Here is a 22,723-nt window from a genome sequence, read left to right as displayed (position 1 = left end):
AATGAGCTGCCAGAGGAAATGGTGGAGGCTGGTACAATTACAACATTTAAAAGGCATCTGGATGGGTGTATATATAGGAAGGGTTTAGAGGGATATGGGCCAAATGCTAGCAAAATGGGACTAGATTAATTTAGAATACCTGGTTGGCCTGGGTGAGTTGGACCGAAGGGTCTGTTTCTGTGCTGTACATCTCTATTAATCAATGACTCTACAACATTTGGATCTAGCCAGTGGTAACATGGCTGCCTGACTGCAACCTCAGCCATACTTTGGCCAACCATACACAGACTGATGTGAGTGTGTGTGGTTGCTGGTTCTCCCGCTGATCTGTGTGCTGTCTGCATTAACCAGTTACAGCCACATATGTACAGTATATTAACCATGTATGTACAGTGAACTGACCAGCTAAACAGAACATACACTGGTTCGGATTGCAATCTCCAGTCAACGTATTCCAGGAGATTGCATCATGTGACTGCCAACTAGCCACACCATTCACAATGGATGCAGTCCAGGGAATATTAGCTGGACTGATACTGGGTATAGAGGAACTGTTTCATGAGAAGAGGTGGAGTAGGTTGAGCCTGTACTCATTAGACTATGGAAGGATGGGAGGTGACCTTATTGATACATACAAATTTCTCAGGGGACTTGACAGGGTAGATGTTGTTTCCCTTGTGGGAAACTCTAGGACCAGACAGCATCATCTCAGAATATGGGGTTGCATGTTTAAGACAGAGATGAGGAGGAATTTATTTCCTTGAATGTAATGAATCTGTGGAAATCTTTACCCCAGAGTGCTGTCAGGGCTGGGTTGTTAACTATATTCAAGGCTGAGGTAGACAGGTTTTTAATCAGGAAGGGAATCAAGGGTTATGGGGAAAATGTTGGAAAATAGAGTTAAGGATTATCAGATTAGCCATGATCTCATTGAATGGGAGCCTACTCGATGGTCCAAAGGATTTACTTCTGCTCCAACATCTTCTGATCTCATGACACCAACCCTCCCATGCTTCCACCATTGACCATGCCTCCTCACAGCCAATGAAAAGCCCTTACTCTTCATTACCAGTAGCTCATCACCTCATGGGAAGATTCCTGTCCAAGCAGAGGCTTGTTGCCCTCAGAACCTCCTGGCTTTCAGTCAGCCAAGTCCCTTGAGAAAATAACAAAAATATGTCGAATGACAGTGAAAACACATCTAATTGATTTAATATTCCTCTAACCTGTCTCCAACTCTTACTACCTTCCGTGCCCAAGCGATTAATAATCTTTAATTCCTTGAATCCCCAGACAATCTGGGAGACTCTGAGCTTGCATTGGCCTCCTGCCTGACCTGTCATCTCCCCATTAGCTGCAGGACATAAAAACTCAGCTCATACCAGGTGACCCTCATAGGCAGGGAGTCCATCAGGAACCCAGAGTAACTGCTGAAGATTTATTGCCAAGAGTGTTTTCACTCTGCCTTAGCTTTATTTGCAATTGCTGGCATTAGCCAACAACTCCCACGTCACATGAAAGAATAGAGAAAAAAAGTCAAATGTTTACCAAAAGATTTCCTGTGTTTAGGTAACTAGCTTTTGTAAAGGGTAATGAGTGTGTACATAAGATACGGAGGCAGTATATGGCCTTGTAATCACAGAGAGATAGATTACTATTTAATTTGGGTAGTAATGTCATTTAGAAGCACTGTGTTGGAGAGAGTAAACGCAGAGATGGAGTGACAGGCATAAAAAAAGCACAAACCATGAATGTCTAACATTACATGGACTGATATCTCCTCATGTTGTCCTAGTGCTGGTTACACACCATTGTGAATAACCAAGCAATGATTGTGCACTATGTAAGAGAACAAGTCAATATTAACCTGACAAACAGAACAAGGAGGGGGGGTTGGGGAGGGAGAAGGTGGGGATGGGGACTGGCCTGGAGAGTTGCTATTTGTTTAGCTAAGTGTCTATGTGCTTTACTGATGGATACAGCACTCTGAATGAAAACTGTTTGCTCGGCTTTTGTTATTGAAAGTTTTTATTGAAGCAGCTTACTTGACTGACTCTGATCTCTCAATGCAAACACTGCACTGTTTGTTCTGCACAGCAGCCGAAGGCTTCAGGAGGTTAGCAAATGAAAGAAGTTTTAGTGTCCAAATAAAAGTAAACTGTGGCAGATGTTGGAAATCGGAAACAAACTGGAGGGAATGCTGGAGAAACTCAGCCGGTCTGACAGCTACAATGGAGAGAGAAACCAAGTTAATATTTCGAGTCCAGTGACTTAATCAGAATTGCTGTAGTCTGACTTCCTGTTCTAAACTCCCCTGAATGAGTCCAAACTCACATCCTGACCAAATCACTTCTGTGATTCCTGAGCTTGTGGGTGTGGGTGTCCCTACAGCATTAGTTACCTGTACCCAGTCCCCCTTACACTGTGCGACTTGCTACAGTCATTTCAGTCAACAATGTTACTGTGGATCTGGAGAGACATTTAGGGCTAGACTAGGGAAGGCCTGCAGATTCCTTTCCCTACACTACACCAGGTGAACTTTAGAATGATGAGCAATGGCTTCACGTTCTCCATTACTAATTTTCAACTCAATTTTTATGAACTGGAACTATACCAGTTACCCTGCTGGGATTTGAATCCATGACCCCAGAACACTAGCCAGTGCCCCTGGATAACTAGAGATGTTCAGCATGGAAACAGAGCCTTTGGTCCAACTCGTCCATGCCGACCAGATATCCTAAATTAATCTAGTCTCATTTGCCAGTATTTGGCCCATATCCCCCTAAACCCTTCCTATTCATATACCCATCCAGATAGCTTTTAAATGTAATTGTACCAGCCTCCACCACTTCCTCTGGCAGCTCATTCCATACACGTACCACCCTCTGTGTGCAAATGTTGCCACTTAGGTCCCTTTATATCTTTCCCCCCTCACCTTAAACCTATACCCTCTAGCGCCGGACTCCCCCGCCCCAGGGAAAAGACCTTGGCTATTCACCCCATTCATGCCCCTCATGATTTCATAAACCTGTATAAGGTCACCCCCATCAGCCTCCGACGCTCCAGGGAAAACAGTCCCAACCTATTCAGCCTCTCCCTATACCTCAAATCCTCCAACCCTGACAACACCTTTGTAAATCTTTTCTGAACCCTTTCAAGGTTCACAACATCCTTCCGATAGGAGGGAGACCAGACTTGAACACAATATTCCAAAAATGATCTAACAATGTCCTGTACAGCTGCAACTAGCCCAGTGACATTACCACTACACCAGCATCTCCCCTTTTAGCCCAATGACATTCTGATTTTTAAAATGTTGCAAATCACTTGGTGGTATGGATGCCCTCCCTATCTCAGTAACCTCCGTCAGCTCCATAACTGTTCAAGGTCGCTGCCCTCTTCCAATTTTGGCCACTTATGAACCCCTGACCTTTGAACACCTTGAATAATGTTGCAGTCCCTTAAGGGCTGTCTAAACCCTGAGTTGTGAAATGCCTCCTCTAAAAATGTTGCCTCTATCACCTCTTCTAAGGCAATCCCAATAACCATGTGACCAAGTCACATGAGGCTTTCTGAATATCAAATCCTGGGGCTCTGTCTAATTTAAATGGATACACTCTCTGTCAGGACATTTTGATGATGACCATGGGAGATGGCTACTAGGCCCGAACTGGACCAGCCGTAAACCTAATGATCCCAGAGTAAGTTACAGAGATGGAGGGGGAAGCATTACCATTCAAGAGGTTTGAGCACGAGGATGGGAACTTTTAAGTTTTTTCCTTATTCATTTGCAGGATGAGGGCATTGCCAACATTTATTGCCCATCCCTAATTGCCCAGAGGGCAGTTAAGAGTCAACCACATTGCTGTGGGTCTGGAGTCACATGTAGGCCAGACCAGGTAATGATGGTGGTTTCCTTCTCTAAAGGGCATTAGTGAACCAGATGACAACCAGCAATGGTTTCATGGTCATTAGAACTCTTACTTACAGATTTTCTTATTGAATTCAAATTCCACCATCGGCCGTGGTAGGCTTCGAACCCAGGTCCCTAGAAAATTGCCTGGGTCTCTGGATTAACTGCCCAGCAATAATAATAATAGGCCATTACATCCCCATTGTTTGGGTTTGAGACATTTCTCTTGTTTGTTTTTCTGGGAGATATCATTTGACTGTTGCAGACAGTCTTCCCTGAGGAAGACAAATCCATGAATGTGGTTCCTATAATCTACATCGAAGCTACTGCAGCAATCATAACATGGCCAGTACATTTTCCTGCAGCCTCCTCACTCCTTGAGAAAAGACCAAATATTTGTCTTGCAGCCAAACAAAAAGCAGTTTGTTTAACTCATCTTGGAATTTACTTCCCATTTTTGACAAGTTTCAGCTCATAGAGATAAAGGTAGTTAGAAATTCCTTTCCTCCTACAAACTTAGTTGTAACTGATCAGAAAGACACCGGAGATATTTCATGTGTTTTGTCTGATGATACATTTTTAAAAAATAACAATTTCTGCTCCTCTTTTCACAGTCTTTAGTGGAAAGTGTTGTCCACATTTCACAATCTGCGTGATCATTCAGCGAGAGAGGCTACACTGCAGAAATGGAATGTTATGGCTTCGAGAATCTTTGAAGTGAAGTGAATTAATTAAATGCTGAAGAGAAACACAGTGTGGAACTCCCCTATAATGACGGCTAAGAGGCTATAAACCTTCTCCTGGCAGAGTTTCAGGGTTTGATCCAGTTCTCTTTCACCTGACGCAGAAGGAATTTCCCTCTTATTCTCTCAATCTCGCAGCTTCAGAAAGTTAAGTAGTGACTGCTTGATATTGTGGGCTAACATCAAAATAACTCATTCTCAGCAAGATTTATCTTCTTTGGCACAAAATGAGTAAACATCGACTGTGCCTGGAGGACTAGGTGAAACTCAGGTGAAAGACGCTCTTTGGTCTGCCCAAAGTTTGCTGGTCTTCCAGTGTAAGGAGTTGACCCTGACTGAGTGTTGCAGACAGACACATTCCAAGGTCCAGGACTATGTGCTGAGGGACGCGCTAAAGCTTGGGGCAGCTGCGGCCAAGGCGCAGTGAGGTAAAACCATCATCTCAGGTCATTGTGTCAAAATGCAACTGGGGTCAATTATATTTGAGAGTCAGTTTAATGGGAATGTAATTAGTTCCATTTTGCAATGGAATGGAGCCCAATTGAGGTTGTTAGAATTTCACTGCACTTCATGCAATTGAGCTTTCACAATAAAAAAAATTGCCAAGGACCTCGTTTGCCTGGGTAGCCATGAAATGCAATAATCATAGCAACCAATCTTTATCAATGAACAACAGATCCAGACATGAGGAAAATGCCCAGTGATGGAAGCCTTTTGGATCCAATGGATCACTTCCTCTTCCCAAGTCAAGCTCCATTCATTTCATTTCGTTCTCAATATACTCACCCGACGCACAATATTATTTTCGGAAGCATGTCTCTCTGATTTGCCTTTTAACCAATACAAACTGCTTCCACCAACTCGCGAGGGAGTGTGGCCACTTTTGCAAGAGCTCAGCATTGTCTTATACTGCCCCCTCTGTTGGGGAGGTCGAATATGGTTTGCTCTTGATCGTGTGTTTGTGTCTCTTGGGGCTGCATATAGCAACCTCCTGCAACACCTTCTCTACAAATTATTTTTATGTAAATCAGCTCCTACTTGTCTGTGGGAGCTTGTTGTGTAAAACTCATTCCTGTGTTTCCTATAATACACTAGGAACTGCTTCAAAACGTAATTCATTGGCTGTAGAATGGATTAGATGCATTTTGGGAAAGGTGCTATAGAAATGCAAGTCTTTCTGTTTTCCAGTGGAGGATTGAGGGCAGTTTTGTGCCAAGTTGTGAGAAGCTCCTTCATCAAATATTCTGCAGAGGTGCATATGGAAAGCAGCAAATCACCCCACACCCAGCGACTTCTGTTAGCTCCTGGTTAGCAAATGCCTTGTTTTTTAAAAATTCCCACCATTAGTTTAAAATCCTTCTGTGCTCAGTTCCTCTATAACTCTGTAGTTTCCTCCAGCTCTTGGGGCATCTCTGGATTTCTGGCCCTCTTGCACACCTCTGAATCTCCTCACTCCACCATTCCTCCCTCTCTCTTCCTTTTTAAGATGCACCTTAAACCCTACCGTATTGGCCAAATGTTTGGCTGCCAGCAGGGTGTGAGATTTTGTATGAAAACATCTTGGAACGTGTTACTATGTTGAAGGTGCTATGTCAATGCAAGTTGTTTAGAATGAAGAAAACAACATTGTAGGGAAGATAGTGAAAATTCGACTGCAGTAGAACAAATATTATGTCTGTTTTGGCAATGAAGGTACACCCATAAGAACCAATGGAAGGCCGGTTAGCAGGTTAAACAATCTTTATGTGGTGAATGCAGAGTAGACAGCAAAATTAACATCTCTCATGTCAGCCTTTCACAAGCTGTTGATATGAGGCTTCAACTTAAGCTGCTTAAATCTCTTCTTCCTCCCTTACATTCTGGGCAAGCTGTAGACAAATATTTGCCACATGTCGGATCTGTTACTGTTGCCCATGTCGATTTCACTTGAAACCAGGTGTCTAATGGATTTTATAAGTTGTTTCGTTTGTGAGCGCCTTTAATGGGGCAGCATATACCTTACAGCCTGAGACAGCACTTGTGACACAGTGGTAGTGTCCTTGCACTCTGGACCAGGAGGCCCAGGTTCAAGGCTCACCTGCTCCAAAAGTGAGCTGTAACATCCGTGAATGGGTTTGATTGGGTAAAAATAGTGAAAGCAGCCAGTGGGACAGGTAGATGCTGTGAACCTAGATCAGTGCCTGTATCTACCCACCGGTGATGGTAATCAATGTTGAGATTATTAGAGAGGACCTCTTCAGTGTGGTCCTGGGGATGAGAGAATTCATTTCAACTGGAGATATGGAGATCGGCCTTCTTAGAACGCAGGAGATTCTCAAAATCGTGAGGGGCTTTGATCGTGTAATGAAGCTTTTCACAGAAAGGACAGTGGAAGCCGGGACGCTAAATGTCTTCAAGGCCGAGATTGATAGATTCTTGTTGTCTAGAGGAATTAAGGGCTACGGGGAGAATGCTGGTAAGTTGAGCTGAAATGCGCATCAGCCATGATTGAATGGCGGAGTGGACTCGATGGGCCGAATGGCCTTACTTCCACTCCTATGTCTTATGGTCTTATGGTCTTATGGACATAGGTTAAAGGTTATCAGCAAAAGAACCTAGATAAAAATTATTTTAATCCAGTGAGTTGATTTGATTTGATTTATGATTGTTGCATCTACTGAGATACAGTGAAAAGTATTGTTTTACATGCATTCCAGAGATATCTTCCCTTACGTAAGTACATCAGGGTAATAGAACAAAGTGCAGAATATTGCGTTACATCATGTTATATAGTACTATAATTGCTGTGATTTGGGGTGTGCAACTTGAAAGGACGGTCAGTGCAGATTCAATTCTAATTTTCAAAACAGAATGGGATGTATTGCTGAGAACGAAACAACCACAGGAAAGAACAAAGCGGTCAGATTGTGTAAATATATCTTTCAAAGAGCTCACAAAGGCAGGATGGGCAGAATGTCCTCCTGCATCCATGATTCTGTGAAGTGTTGTGTATGTGTGTGTATGTATGACCATGTGTATGAGGCTGTGAGTGTGTGGAACCACATATGTGAGTGAAAGTGTGTGTGTGAGCACGTGTTTGTGTGATTGTATGTGTGAATGTGTGCATATGTTTGTGTGAGCATGCACAAATGTGTGGGTATGAGAGTGTGGGTGTGAGAGAGTGCCTGAGTGAGAGCCTGACTCAAATATTTGAGGCCTGGCACAGTGGCTGGCACTGCTGCCTCAAGGTGCTAGGGGCCTGGGTTCGATTCCACCCTCGGGTGACTGTCCATGTGGAGTTTGCACATTCTCCCCATGTGTGCACAGATTTCCTCTGGGTGCTCTGGCTTCCTCCAACAGTCCAAAGATGTGCAGGTCAGGTGAACTGGCCATGGGAAATGTGGGATTACAGGGTATGGATGGGAGGCTCTTCAAAGGGTTGCTGCAGACTCGATGGACTGAATGGCCTCTTTCTGCACTATGAGGATTCTGTATTGCTGTCCTTGATAAATAGTGAGCTTGCCTGGTTTCTGGGTGTGGAGTCACAGTTAACAAGCCAACAGCAGGAGAGTCATAAAATAAAATGTGCTGTCCAGACCTCAGAGAGTTAAACAGGAGCAAGGATTTGAGATGATTCCATTCCATAGCACCAACGAATCCTGTGCCACATTTTCATACCCGCTGCTCCGTTAGCTGAATGACAGCAGCACCATTAAAGCTGCTTATCGAATGTTGTCTGTGACCCTGTGGAGACTGGGTGAGTTTCTCAGTATCCCGGATACAGGCCCGGAGACCTGTGTTCGTGGTCGGATCTGTCTGGCAGCTGCTACCTTCTTCTGAGGCTTCGATTGGAACAAAGGCATCCATCCCCACGATGCTCACTCGCTCTCGGTCTCGCCTCCTCCAGCACATTCTGTGCCGAATGGGTGCGAACTCCTGCTCTTCTTCTGGAGGTCCAACCCCTCCCTGCCAACACCATTTCATCCACAGTTACCACCTCAGTCGGGGGCCCCCGGATGGGCTGGGATTGTTTTCGAAGCCCATTGGGGTTTCTCACTGTGAACACTTTCTGAAGCAGCCTTTCTCCTTTGAGGCTTGTGTCAGACTGCAACAAAGACGTACATGAAAGGAGTTGATTTACACAAACCACTTTGACGCCTTCTCCCCTGCTCAAGCTGACAGACTCTCATTGTGCATCAATTACTTTTATGTGAAGGGGAGACATTATGTTATTAAATCCCACCCATCTTTTGAGGCTATTAATTTGTACACTTGGCTTGGGGCTCCCCGCAGATACAAAAATGAGTCTTACTCTGACTCATTCTGAGAGATTTCTGTGGTCTTTCTCTGAAGGGTCTTTGGTGCTGTTTATTAGGGTGTAGGTTCACGGTTCTCTTTCCCAAGTGATCTTCACTCGAGGTGAAGTCAGTCTCCTACTGGGACCTGCTGGTGCCTGGAGGGGCCTGGGTTAAACTGCACATTTTCACAGTTTGCCTGATGGTAATGAGCTTCACTCCCTAATGGCTATCCACATTTGGGCAGGACCAGGCACATGGGAACTGGCTTGCAGTTCCTTGGCCTCTTGTGGGCCGAGTGAGACAAAGACATTACAATATTTTCAATTCAGTCTGTTCAATGTTATTACACACCTCTGGAGCAGGTGGGACTTCAACTCAGGTCCCATGACCCAGAGGTTGTAACACCACCACTGTGCCATAAAAGCCCTCTGGGAGAGCAGTTACCTTCTACAGTTGGACAGCTCTCATCTGATAGACATCTCCCTCTGGTTTCTGAAACCTTTGAGTACAGGATGTGTAATGCAGAGTTATTAAGGATGAGTAAGGCAGAGTTATTAAGGATGGGTAAGGCAGAGTTATTAAGGATGGGTGAGGCAGAGTTATTAAGGATGGGTGAAGCAGAGTTATTAAGGGTGGGTAAGGCAGAGTTATTAAGGATGGGTAAGGCAGAGTTATTAAGGATGGGTGAGGCAGAGTTATCAAGGGTGGGTGAGGCAGAGTTATTAAGGATGGGAAGGCAGAGTTATTAAGGATGTGTAATGCAGAGTTATTAAGGATGAGTAAGGCAGAGGTATTAAGGGTGGGTCAGGCAGAGTTATTAAGGATGGGTATGGCAGAGTTATTAAGGATGGGTAAGGCAGAGTTATTAAGGGTGGGTAAGGCAGAGTTATCAAGGGTGGGTGAGGCAGAGTTATTAAGGATGGGAAGGCAGAGTTATTAAGGATGTGTAATGCAGAGTTATTAAGGATGGGTGAGGCAGAGTTATTAAGGATGGGTAAGGCAGAGTTATTAAGGGTGGGTAAGGCAGAGTTATTAAGGATGGGTATGGCAGAGTTATTAAGGATGGGTAAGGCAGAGTTATTAAGGATGGGTAAGGCAGAGTTATTAAGGATGGGTGAGGCAGAGTTATCAAGGGTGGGTGAGGCAGAGTTATTAAGGATGGGAAGGCAGAGTTATTAAGGATGTGTAATGCAGAGTTATTAAGGATGGGTGAGGCAGAGTTATTAAGGATGTGAAAGGCAGAGTTATTAAGGATGGGTGAGGCAGAGTTATTAAGGATGTGAAAGGCAGAGTTATTAAGGATGGGTAAGGCAGAGTTATTAAGGATGGGTGAGGCAGAGTTATTAAGGATGTGAAAGGCAGAGTTATTAAGGATGGGTGAGGCAGAGTTATTAAAGATGGGTAAGGCAGAGGTATTAAGGGTGGGTAAGGCAGAGTTATTAAGGGTGGGTAAGGCAGAGTTATTAAGGATGGGTAAGGCAGAGTTATTAAGGATGGGTAAGGCAGAGTTATTAAGGATGTGAAAGGCAGAGTTATGAAGGATGGGTATGGCAGAGTTATTAAGGATGAGTAAGGCAGAGGTATTAAGGATGGGTGAGGCAGAGTTATGAAGGATGGGTAAGGCAGAGTTATTAAGGATGTGTAATGCAGAGTTATTAGGGAAGGGTAAGGCAGAGTTATTAAGGATGTGTAAGGCAGAGTTATTAAGGATGGGTAAGGCAGAGTTATTAAGGATGGGTAAGGCAGAGTTATTAAGTGTCGATAAGGTAGAGTTATTAAGGATGGGTATGGCAGAGTTATTAAGGGTGGGTAAGGCAGAGTTATTAAGGGTGGGTAAGGCAGAGGTATTAAGGGTGGGTAAGGCAGAGTTATGAAGGATGGGTAAGGCAGAGTTATTAAGGATGTGTAATGCAGAGTTATTTGGGAAGGGTAAGGCAGAGTTATTAAGGATGTGTAAGGCAGAGTTATTAAGGATGGGTAAGGCAGAGTTATTAAGGATGTGTAAGGCAGAGTTATTAAGGGTGGGTAAGGCAGAGTTATTAAGTGTCGATAAGTTAGAGTTATTAAGGATGGGTATGGCAGAGTTATTAAGGGTGGGTAAGGCAGAGTTATTAAGTGTGAGTAAGGCAGAGTTATTAAGGATGGGTAAGGCAGAGTTATTAAGTGTGAGTAAGGCAGAGTTATTAAGGATGGGTAAGGCAGAGTTATTAAGGGTGGGTAAGGCAGAGTTATTAAGGATGGGTAAGGCAGAGTTATTAAGGATGGATAAGGCTGAGTTATTAAGGGTGGATAAGGCAGAGTTATTAAGGATGAGTAAGGCAGAGTTATTAAGGGTGGGTAAGGCAGAGTTATTAAGGATGGGTATGGCAGAGTTATTAAGGATGGGTAAGGCAGAGTTATTAAGGATGTGAAAGGCAGAGTTATGAAGGATGGGTATGGCAGAGTTATTAAGGATGAGTAAGGCAGAGGTATTAAGGATGGGTGAGGCAGAGTTATGAAGGATGGGTAAGGCAGAGTTATTAAGGATGTGTAATGCAGAGTTATTAGGGAAGGGTAAGGCAGAGTTATTAAGGATGTGTAAGGCAGAGTTATTAAGGATGGGTAAGGCAGAGTTATTAAGGATGGGTAAGGCAGAGTTATTAAGTGTCGATAAGGTAGAGTTATTAAGGATGGGTATGGCAGAGTTATTAAGGGTGGGTAAGGCAGAGTTATTAAGGGTGGGTAAGGCAGAGGTATTAAGGGTGGGTAAGGCAGAGTTATGAAGGATGGGTAAGGCAGAGTTATTAAGGATGTGTAATGCAGAGTTATTTGGGAAGGGTAAGGCAGAGTTATTAAGGATGTGTAAGGCAGAGTTATTAAGGATGGGTAAGGCAGAGTTATTAAGGATGTGTAAGGCAGAGTTATTAAGGGTGGGTAAGGCAGAGTTATTAAGTGTCGATAAGTTAGAGTTATTAAGGATGGGTATGGCAGAGTTATTAAGGGTGGGTAAGGCAGAGTTATTAAGGGTGGGTAAGGCAGAGTTATTAAGGATGAGTAAGGCAGAGGTATTAAGGGTGGGTAAGGCAGAGTTATTAAGGGTGGGTAAGGCAGAGTTATTAAGTGTGAGTAAGGCAGAGTTATTAAGGATGGGTAAGGCAGAGTTATTAAGTGTGAGTAAGGCAGAGTTATTAAGGATGGGTAAGGCAGAGTTATTAAGGGTGGGTAAGGCAGAGTTATTAAGGATGGGTAAGGCAGAGTTATTAAGGATGGATAAGGCTGAGTTATTAAGGGTGGATAAGGCAGAGTTATTAAGGATGAGTAAGGCAGAGTTATTAAGGATGGGTAAGGCAGAGTTATTAAGGGTGGGTAAGGCAGAGTTATTAAGGATGGGTAAGGCAGAGTTATTAAGTGTGAGTAAGGCAGAGTTATTAAGGGTGGGTAAGGCAGAGTTATTAAGGGTGGGTAAGGCAGAGTTATTAAAGATGGGTAAGGCAGATTTATTAAGGATGGGCAAGGCAGAGGTATTAAGGATGGGTAAGGCAGCGGTATTAAGACGATTCTGTTAATTTGATGGGGGAGGGGGGTGGTAAGTGAGGACAACTCCCCATTTCACTCGCCTTTTAAGGTGTAGTTTTGAAGCTCATCACTGATATAAATAATTTGAACAATGTTGCTTTATCTCACCGCCTTAGGGATTGAAAAGGTAAGACCTAATTCCCAATCTCAGCAAATGCCTCACATGTACCACATAGTGCTCCTGGGCTACTTGGAGAGAAGATTATCATAGAATCTTTATAGTGTGGAAAGAGCATTCAGCCCATTGGGTCCACAATGATCCTTCGAAGAACATCCCACCCAGACTCCACCCTTATAACTCTGCATTTCCCATGGCTAACCCATCTAGCCTGCACATCCCTGGACACAATGAGCAATTTAACATGACCAATCCATCCTAACTTGCACATCTTTGGACTGTGGGAGGAAACCCACACAGACACCCTCTACCCAGGTTCCTGATGCTGTGAGGCAGCAGTGTTGCACACCCAATGAATTTGGAAGGAACGCTGCCCATTGGGAACATCAGATGAGCATGGGTTCAGGATCAGCTCTGGGTGCCCTCTGTGATGGGCATGGAGGGCTAACTCACCAACATTCTTAACATCCCCCTTCCTCATGCCCTCTTCAAGTGTCTGGAAGGTTGACTGGTGTTAAAAAAGAAAGTTAGCAGTTGAGAGAGTTAACTGACATTGTGAGATAAGCTCTGACCTTCAGGATCTCAAGGACTGTTATTAGGAGGAACTAAGCAGTTGTTGTTTAACGTGTTAAATTCATACAGATAACCAGTAACATGTACTTACCTATCTACCTTGAGGTCCTAAAAGAGATTATAAGACCATTAGGAGTAGGCAGTTCAGCCCATTAAACTTGTTCTACCACTCAATAGGATCATAGGTGATCCAACATTCCTTAGGTCCACTTTCCCATACTTTTTCCATATACCTGGATTCCCCTCCTGATCAAAAATCTATCTCAGCCTAAATACACACAAAAACTCTGCCCCCACAGCTGTCCGTGGCAAGGAGTTCCAAAGGCAAACAACCCACTGAGAGAAGAAATTCCTCCTCATTGTAGTCTGAATGGGCTGATGTGCCCTCTGTAAATGTCTCTGCCTCTTGGGCTCTTTCCTCCCTTAAGAAAGCCCGCCCTAAGAGCCTCCACAACATGGCTCCTTAGAATCGATCACTTCAACCAAGCCTTTGACCATCTGCCATTATTGCTTATGCAATTCCATGTCAAAACTCTTACCTGATAATGTTCCCAGAAAATGCTTTGGGATGTTTCACTATGGCAAGGATTCTATACAATTTGAGTTGCTGTTATATCACAGAACGTCTGGGACAACACGTCCTCTGGGCAACAACACACCCTCATTGTGGAAACGTTGTTAAACTCAAGGCAATGCCAAATTTCCTCAGGCATGGCAGAACATACCAACCAAACAAGACAGTTGATGATATGAAGAACTGCTGACCTTATTGAACTTCATGAAAAAAATAACAAATTTGTTAAAAGCAACCCAACCAGTCAGTGTGTGGTCTATTACAAAACAACAAGCAGAGTGAATTACATAGATAAATCAGCACGGAGCCATCTACTTCAGAAGAGAAATTCAACAAGGTCGTAAGCAATTCTTGTGGTTTATAAATATGGCCAATTAAACATTACTGACAGAGGAACATCAAAAAACTCATAGGCCCCCAGCTAAATTCATAACCAGCAGCCAATGAGGGGAGACCACTGCAGGTAATCTCCTCTGGCTTCAGAAACAGAGCCACACCCTGCATTCATAACACTCCAACACAGACTCATCTATGATTCAGCAATAGGCAAACTGTTCAACTAATCCAATAACCTAACCTCATAATCTAGAGTTCGAATCTCAACATAGACAACTGGAGAATTTGATTTCAGTTTGAGATAATTGATAATAAAGAAAAAAACAGCTGGTTGCAGAAAGTCAAGTGTAGCTCTGTGAGGAGACTCTGACCTCCAACATAGAAGGTTATGGGTTTAAGTGCCTCTTCCTAGAATCTAGGCTGATACTCCTTTTGAATTGCTGAGGGAGGGCCATATTGTCAGCGGTGCCCTCTTCATGATGAGACATTAAAACAGAATTCCCATCAGCTCCACCATGTGCAAGTAAAGATCTCACAGTTATTATTTTGAAGAGGAGCAGGAGTTACCTTTGGTGACCTGACTGATATTTATCTCTCAGCGAATGTCTGTGAAAAATAAATTAATTGCCACAATGCTGTTTACTGGAGTTTGGTGTACTCAGATTGACTGCTGTATTTTCTACATCAACAGTTACAGCTCTCCACAATAAACTGCAGGGGCCGTAAATGGTTTGGTACATCCAGATGTTGTGGAGATGTAACTAATTCAGTGATCTCCCACTAGGAAAGGAATCCAACTGTCCTTTTCCAGTCCGACCTCCATATATAACTCCAGCCCTGTGTAACGTCATCAACGTTTAGCTGACCTCTGAAGTGCCCTCGTACATTGGTTCCACCTTGTTACAAATGCAATGGCTCGAGAACGTAGCTCTTCAATACCTTCTCAGGAGGTGCACTTTTTCTGTCAGCCTTGTCAGCAATTACCACTAGCCTGTCGGGGTGGGATCTTCTGAACCAATGCTCTCTGTATTAGGAATGTAAACCACAATTCTGCCAGTCCAGTAACTGAACCACCATGCTCCTTTATCTTCTCATAACACCAACACGTCAAATCACTCAAGATATTTTATGTAGTGTCTTTTTGAATTGCCATTTCATTTTCAGCCGGCTGACTACCTCCAGATAAAACACTTTGAACATGACGTAGGTGATAAATTTCACAGTAACACAGTGAAACATATTTATAAACCACACAGAATTTACAACACAGATAGAGCCATTCGGCCCATCTGGTCCATGTTGGTATTCATGATCCACTCATGTTTCTTCCCAATCTACTTCATACTACTCCATCAACATAACTTCCTATACTTCTACCTCTCGTGTGTTTATTGAATTTGTCTGTAAATATATTTGTAACTCCTACTGGACAGACTTGAGCTGACAATTGGTAAGTAACAGTTGCGCTACTCAAATGCCAGGCAATGACCAGCTCCAATAGGAGACAATCTAATTACTACCCTTTACCTTCAATGTTACCACCATCAGTGAAACCCCCGCTGTCAACATCCTGAAGGTTACCATTGACCAGGAACTCAACTGGATGCGTCATGTAAAAATAGTGGCCATGAGAAAGATTTTAAAAATGACTTGAGGGGCAGTTTCTTTACACAGGGAATGATCCATGTGCAGAATGAACTTCCAGACAAAGTGGTAGATGTGGGTACACTCACAATGTTTAAAAGATATTTTAGCTAAGAACATGAATAAGAATATTTGGAGGAATATGGGTCAAGTGCAGGTAGATAGGACTAGTTTAGTTTGGGAACATGGTCAGCATGGGCTGATTGGACCGAAGGGTCTGTTTCTGTGCTGTATGACCCTATGACTGTACTCTCTGTAGTGGAGTGTTCCATATTCCATCACTCTCTGATTTTCACCTGAATTCCAATTGGATTTATTAATCAATATCTTGTAGTTATGTTCTCAAGTTTTGTTCTCCCCTCCAGGTGGGAACACGTCTATGTTAACCCCAACAAACCCTGGCAGAATCAGAAATACCTCTTTACTGATCCCCATCTCTTCTCCACCTCTGTTAAAAGGCAGTAGATAATTTAATAATTTCCACTGCCCTTCTCTCCTTACATCCAAACATAAAGGAAATCAGCAGACAATGATCAGAAACGGGAAACCTCTTCCCTCTTTTATTCCCTCTCATTCCAGGCATTAACGCAACTGCTTGGCCAGAGGTTCCGGATCTCAGTCTAATTTCTCAAATTAAAGCAAACACACTTTAAAGTTGCTGCAACATCATTTTGATGTGAATCAAGAAGAAATTAAGTGAGAACCTTTAGTTCATTGCAGGGACAGTTAAAAAAAAAATCACAGCAGATCCTGTGATGCCTGCTTTCAGTTATGACCAGACAGGGTCATTCTTTGAGCAGGAGCTTTGACCACCAAAGCCATCGATTGGAAAACTCCGAGCTGAGGGAGAGCTGGAATTTCAGAAATACTTTCTATACAGGTGAGTTGGGAATGGGAGAGAACCTAATGGCTCTCTGCATTGGGTAATCGAGAGGCAGCAGCGACCCCTAGTGCCCAAGATGTGGGTGCAATGCAATGCAATGGCGCTGTGGGAAAACTGTGGATGTGTTTGTGAAAAGTTTTTGACTTCCAGAGTGCAGGTGTCAGCATTAATACCTAAAACAATGCATTTGCCTGATTTCCATATTCCATCTTTTCCCATCATTACCAACCATGTCTTCAAGCACCTAAACATTCCTTTCCTTCACCTCTCAGCCACTTTCTCTGCTCCTAACTTGCTCCTGAAAACTTAAATCATTTGGCTATCTTTACCACGGTCATTTTCTTTTTTGTTGAGTGCCTGTCTGAATCATGTGAAGCTGCTTTGGGATTTTGTTTCTATGTCGAAGGTGTTCTAGAAATGAAAGTTATTGTTACTTGAAACACCAAAGAACAATCTTCTAAACAGCACCAGCAATGTGACCAAACATGAAGACAGATGAAATTCTCATCCCAAGGGAGATTCACTTTGCTTTCAGTTCTAATCAGACTTTAAACAAGAGTTCATTCCTGCTCCTAGTTTATTTTTACCACATTCTCAGTAACAAAGAGACTCACTCTACACACATTGCCGAAACACAGCTGTCTTCCATCAAAACCATCACCTGTTAAGCCTCTTAAGTACTATTGACAGTCTTTGGTGTGTTGCACGTTAATCACTGCTGAATAAGCAGTGAAACAAGCAAAATAAAACAAAAGCAGGCAGTTGGTGCTTTAAGACAGAACTTGCATTTATTTTCAGAAGCATATGAGTTCAAGTCTCTCCTGGCTCAGATGTAAGGACTTTACCACTGGAGCCCCCAAACCAGGCCTTACACTCACAGTGCAATACTGTGGGAGTGTTACACAGTTGGATAAGCCATTTTTTAAATGGGACTCTGTCTGTCCACAGTAGTGGACACAAGCCATCCTCTGGTATTATTTCAAAGGAGAGAAAAATGTTCTACAATAAACAATATTTATTGTTCCAACGATAGTACTGGTTGCATTATTTGATCATTTATCTCACTACTGTTTTTCCGAGTTTACTATGCACTAATTATCTGCAGTTTTTGCTATGTTACAGCAGTGAGTACACTTAAAAGAATACTTTGTTCATGATAACTGGGAACATCCCTCAAGGTATGAAGAATTCTGTATTAATGTAGGTATGATCAGAAATCATTTGTAGCTGTAAGCCACAGTGAGTGAGTGCTCTTTTAAGCAGTGAAGACAAACATACTGGAACCAAGAAGCTGCTTACAAAGTGAGATTCAGCTGGTAGCGAATATCTGATTGGTCTGTGGAGTGGTGGCTGATTGCCAATGTCAGAAGCCTTCTGCCAATAGCTACGTGATTGGCCGCTTGGGGGTTTTGGAGGTATGAACAATAGGGTTCAGAAACCTTCTGACCCCCAGAAAGAGGAGTTAGTCTCTTCCTCTCTCTGTTGTAAAAGAACCTAAAAGCTGAAGGAAGTCAGTTTATTTTCCTTCACCAGTTGCTGTGAGCTGTTGCTTTATCCAGTAAGTCAGAGACTCTGTAATTTGTGAACCAGTTGCTCTGTGCCTCCTGCAAGCAAGTGAAAATACCTGGAGAAGAGAGGGTTGAGGAGCAGCAAGTCCTGACAAACCTTAAGGGTCAGCTCAGTGAACCCTGTGGGCAGGGGCCACTGACCTGCCTTCCCAGTTCTCCCCTCCACCCAGAACAGTGAGGATATTTTGTGCCTGTCTGTATGTGTATGTGTGTGTGTGGGGAGGTTTATAAGGAGATTAGAGCTTTAACCAGTAGAGTTATATGTCAACAGTTCATGGCTGTTTACCTGGAGCTGGAATCTGTGTACTTGTAACATGTAGTCATTCTTGTTAAGTACAGAAAACTAACCCGTATTTTCTGTCAACCCAGGACTAAATAGGTAGGTACATGGGGGATGATGCATACTTTGATAAAATCTTTAACTTTGATGAGGCTGAGAAAAGAGGGCATTGATCTCCAGCACATTCTGCAGTGAGGCTCTCTCTTCACTTCTGAGAATGTTAAAATTGGATTTCATTTAAAACATTGTTGATTAAGACTTCAATTATTGGAATAAATAGCTGCTGAATGTCATGAACATGGGACTTAGGATCAGAAATATGCCAGTCACCCCTTCAAAAAGGTCACTGTTGCTCTGATTCTGGACTCATCCCTACTCTACTGGCTGCCCCCAGAACCATTGCCTTGTCAATGAAAAATCTTTCTAACTCAATAATGAATCAGCTCGAGAACCCAGCTCCCATTGCCACCTACCATGACATTCCGACTACATCCTGAGAGAAAGAATTTAGTCTAATTTATGTTCTGAATGGGAGACCCCTTATATTTAAACTGTGTCCCTAAACGTTCTAGGCTGCCACCAAACATCCTGTCACATCCCCACAGGATGGGATATGTTTCAGTAGGTGGGTTTTGAGAAGATTTGTAGCACAGGTTGAGGTTCTGGATGTAGTTTTGCTCACTGAGCTGAAAGGTTCATTTTCAGATGTTTTGTCACCCTACTAGGTAACATCATCAGTGACCCTCCGAATGAAGCTCTGGCCCGCTTTTTTATTTATGTTAGGTTTCCTTGGGTTGGTGAAGTCATTTCCTGTTCTTTTTCTCAGGGGGTGGTAAATGGATCCAAGTCAATGTGTTTGTTGATGGTGTTCTGGTTGGAATGCCATGCTTCTAGGAATTCTCACACGTGTCTCTGGTTAACATGTCCTATGATGGATGTGTTGTCCCAGTTGAAGTGGTGTCCTTCCTCATCTGTATGTAAGGATACTAGTGAGAGAGGGTCATGTCTTTTTGTGGCTTGTTGATGTTCATGTATCTTGGTGGCTGGTTTTCTGCTTGTTTGTCCAATGTAGTGTTTGTTACAGATTTTGCACGGTATTTTGTAAATGACATTAGTTTTGCTTGTTGTCTGTATAGGGTCTTTCAAGTTCATTAGCTGCTGTTTTAGTGTGTTGGTGGGTTTGTGGGCTACCATGATGCCAAGGGGTCTGAGTAGGCTGGCAGTCATTTCCAAGATGTCTTTGATATAGGGGAAGAGTGGCTAGGGTTTCTGGACGTGTTTGTCTGCTTGTTTGGATTTGTTGCTGAGAAGTCGATGGACTGAGTTCATTGGGTACCTTTTTTTTAAAACACTTTCGTCTAATTTGTTTCGTTTTGTTAAGCTATGTGTCATCCACATAGCAGACCCAAAATTTGGATTGGATGGTTGGCAGAGCTGCTAAGAACCCTGATATTAGAGACTCAAACAAACAGCTCTGCCAACCATTCAACCCAAACTTTGGGTCTGCAACATAGATGACACCTTTGCCATCACTAAATGAAACAAATTACAGGAAACCTTCAAGACCACCAAAAATACCCTTACTGGCATAAAATTCACTAAAGAGGAGGAAAACAACAACAAACTGTCATTCCTAGATGTCGCGGTAGAACGGACAGCCAATGGGGAACTTCAAACCAGCGTCTACAGGAAAACAACACATACTGAACAAATACTGAATTACAGAAGCAATCATCCCAACACCCACAAACAAAGTTGCTTCAGAACATTTCAAAGAGCCAAGACACACTGCAGCACAGAGGAAGAGCAGAGGACAATCACCTGTACACCTATACCCACCAACAGCAGCTAATCAACTTGAAAGACCCTATACAGACAACAAGCAAAACTACTGCCATTTACAAAATACCTTGCAAAAACTATTACAAACTCAAAGCCAAACAGAGACACACGTGAGAATTCCTAGAAGCATGGCATTCCAACTGGAACTCTACCAACAAACACATTGACTTGGATCCCATTTACCACTTTCTGAGAAAAAGAACATCACCACAGGAAATGACATCACCAACCCAAGGAAACCTAAACACCTAGATAAAAAGTGGGCCATACCACCTGTGCTTTACCAGAGGCTCACTGATGATGTTACCTAGTGTGGTGACAAAATGTCTGAAAACAAATATTCCAGCTCAGCGAGCAAACTTACATCCATGTTTCAGTAAGTTCACTTCATTCTTCAAAACTCCAGTGGATATACTATAGACCCAAGCTACACAACATTTCCCTATATGATAAGCCTTTCCCACTAGGACTGAGTTCAATGCACTTTCTCTGATCTGTTGCTAATGGAATTAAATCCTTTTCAAACGAGCAGACTAAATCTGTACACATGCTCCTGACATGGTTTCACCAACGGTCTGTGCAGCTGTAGTAAACTATCTTAACTTTTATATAATTCCACTTTCAAATAAACAATAGCATTCATTCACTTTCCTAATCACTTGCTGAAGAGGTGCTCTGAAGAAGGGTCACTGCACTAGAAACTGCAATTCTGTTTGCTCTCCTCGGATGTTGAAAGAACTGCTGAGTTTCTCCAGTAATTCCTGTTTTTGTAATCACTTGCTGTACTTGCATACTATCCTTTTGTGATTCATGTACCAAGACACCCAAATACCTCTTCCTTATAATCTCAATTTAAATAATAATAATGTTAGTGTCCCTATCTCTCGGCCAGTAAATCCTGGTTCAAATCTCAACTGCTCCAGAGGTATCTTGTCCTATTTCCCAACAAAGTTAAAAAAATCACACGACACCAGATTATAGTCCAACAGGTTTAGTTGGAATCACTTGCTTTTGGAGCGCTGCTCCTTCATCAGGTGGAGCAGAATCATAAGACACAGACTTTATAGCAACAGAATTGCAATGTCATGGAATGTAAGATGAAACAAATTTAGCTTAAGTCTTTCACCTTTTAGAATGATCATGTTAGTTTCAGTTCCTTCATACGTAAATCACAGAACTTTTTTAAAAGTTACATTCTCAAGATAAAGTTGAAAGTCAGGCAACACCAGGTTATAGATCAACAAGTTTATTTGGAAAATATATTTTCCAACAGGTTGATTACAAACAATTATATTGATATAATGAACATTGTTACTGAAACTTTGAGGATGGCCAGATGTTGACTCTCACTCCTTTGAGATCCCAAGTAGTCCTGCCTACAAATCCATCGAACACCTTCATAGTGGGTGGTGCTTATGGCACTCTTTGGTATTAACCATTTCACACCCATTTCACAATAGCGTTGTCACCTGCTACTGTTTTGCAATCAAAAAACATTTTTTGGAGTTTTTTGATGTAAAGGAAACATTTTCAGAACAAAATTTTTCCAATATCTCAATAATAACTTTCCTCTGTACTGCATTTTTAACATCGTAAAATGTCACAGTGTGTTTCACAAGAAGATTTATCATGGTGGCTTCAGAAAGCAAGATTCAGACACAGGTGAGTAAATTCTTGGCTAAACGGATAGATGTGTAAAAAGAGGCTGAAAGGAGAGGTGGGTATGTACTTGAGCAGGCAGCATCCGAGGAGCAGGAAAATCGACGTTTAGGGCCGGAGCCCTTCATCAGGAATGCTTCTGCCTGAAATGTGGATCCTCTTGCTCCTCGGATGCTGCCTGACCTGCTGCGCTTTTCCAGCACCACTCTAATCTTGACTCTGATGTCCAGCATCTGCAGGACCCACTTTCGCCAGGTACACACATGACGAGAGTCTGAAGCAAGGAGAGGGAGATAAATATGCAGGGGTTTAGAGAGAAAATCCCAGAGTCTCTGGACTAGCAGCTGAAGGCATGGCTGTCAATATGGAGTAACTGAGCATGCACATGAGGCAGGGACTGGAGCAGTGCAGAGATCCTGACGAGTTTTGGGATGGAGGAGGTCACAAAGATATCACAGCAGCAAGAATTTGGAGGGAATTTAACTCAAGGTTGGAGACTTAAAATCATTGTATTTTTAGATTGGTTCAGGGAGCTCCACATTGATGGCTGAATGGGTGAATTGGTGCGAATTAGGATATGAACAGCAGAACTTTGGACCGGATCAACTTTATTGAGGGTACGATGGGAGTTCAGGTGAAAAACATTAGAATGGTGAAGATAACAAAGACAGTGACGAGAGCATCAAGCATGCCAGGTACAATTTCACCCCAGTTTGATAAAGTCATCTCTGTTTGCTGCTTGTGTGGTGTATAAGCTG

The sequence above is a fragment of the Chiloscyllium punctatum genome, chromosome 48 (genome assembly GCF_047496795.1).
Source record: "Chiloscyllium punctatum isolate Juve2018m chromosome 48, sChiPun1.3, whole genome shotgun sequence".
Taxonomy (NCBI): Eukaryota; Metazoa; Chordata; class Chondrichthyes; order Orectolobiformes; family Hemiscylliidae; genus Chiloscyllium; species Chiloscyllium punctatum.
Note: the sequence above shows the minus strand (reverse complement) of the source record.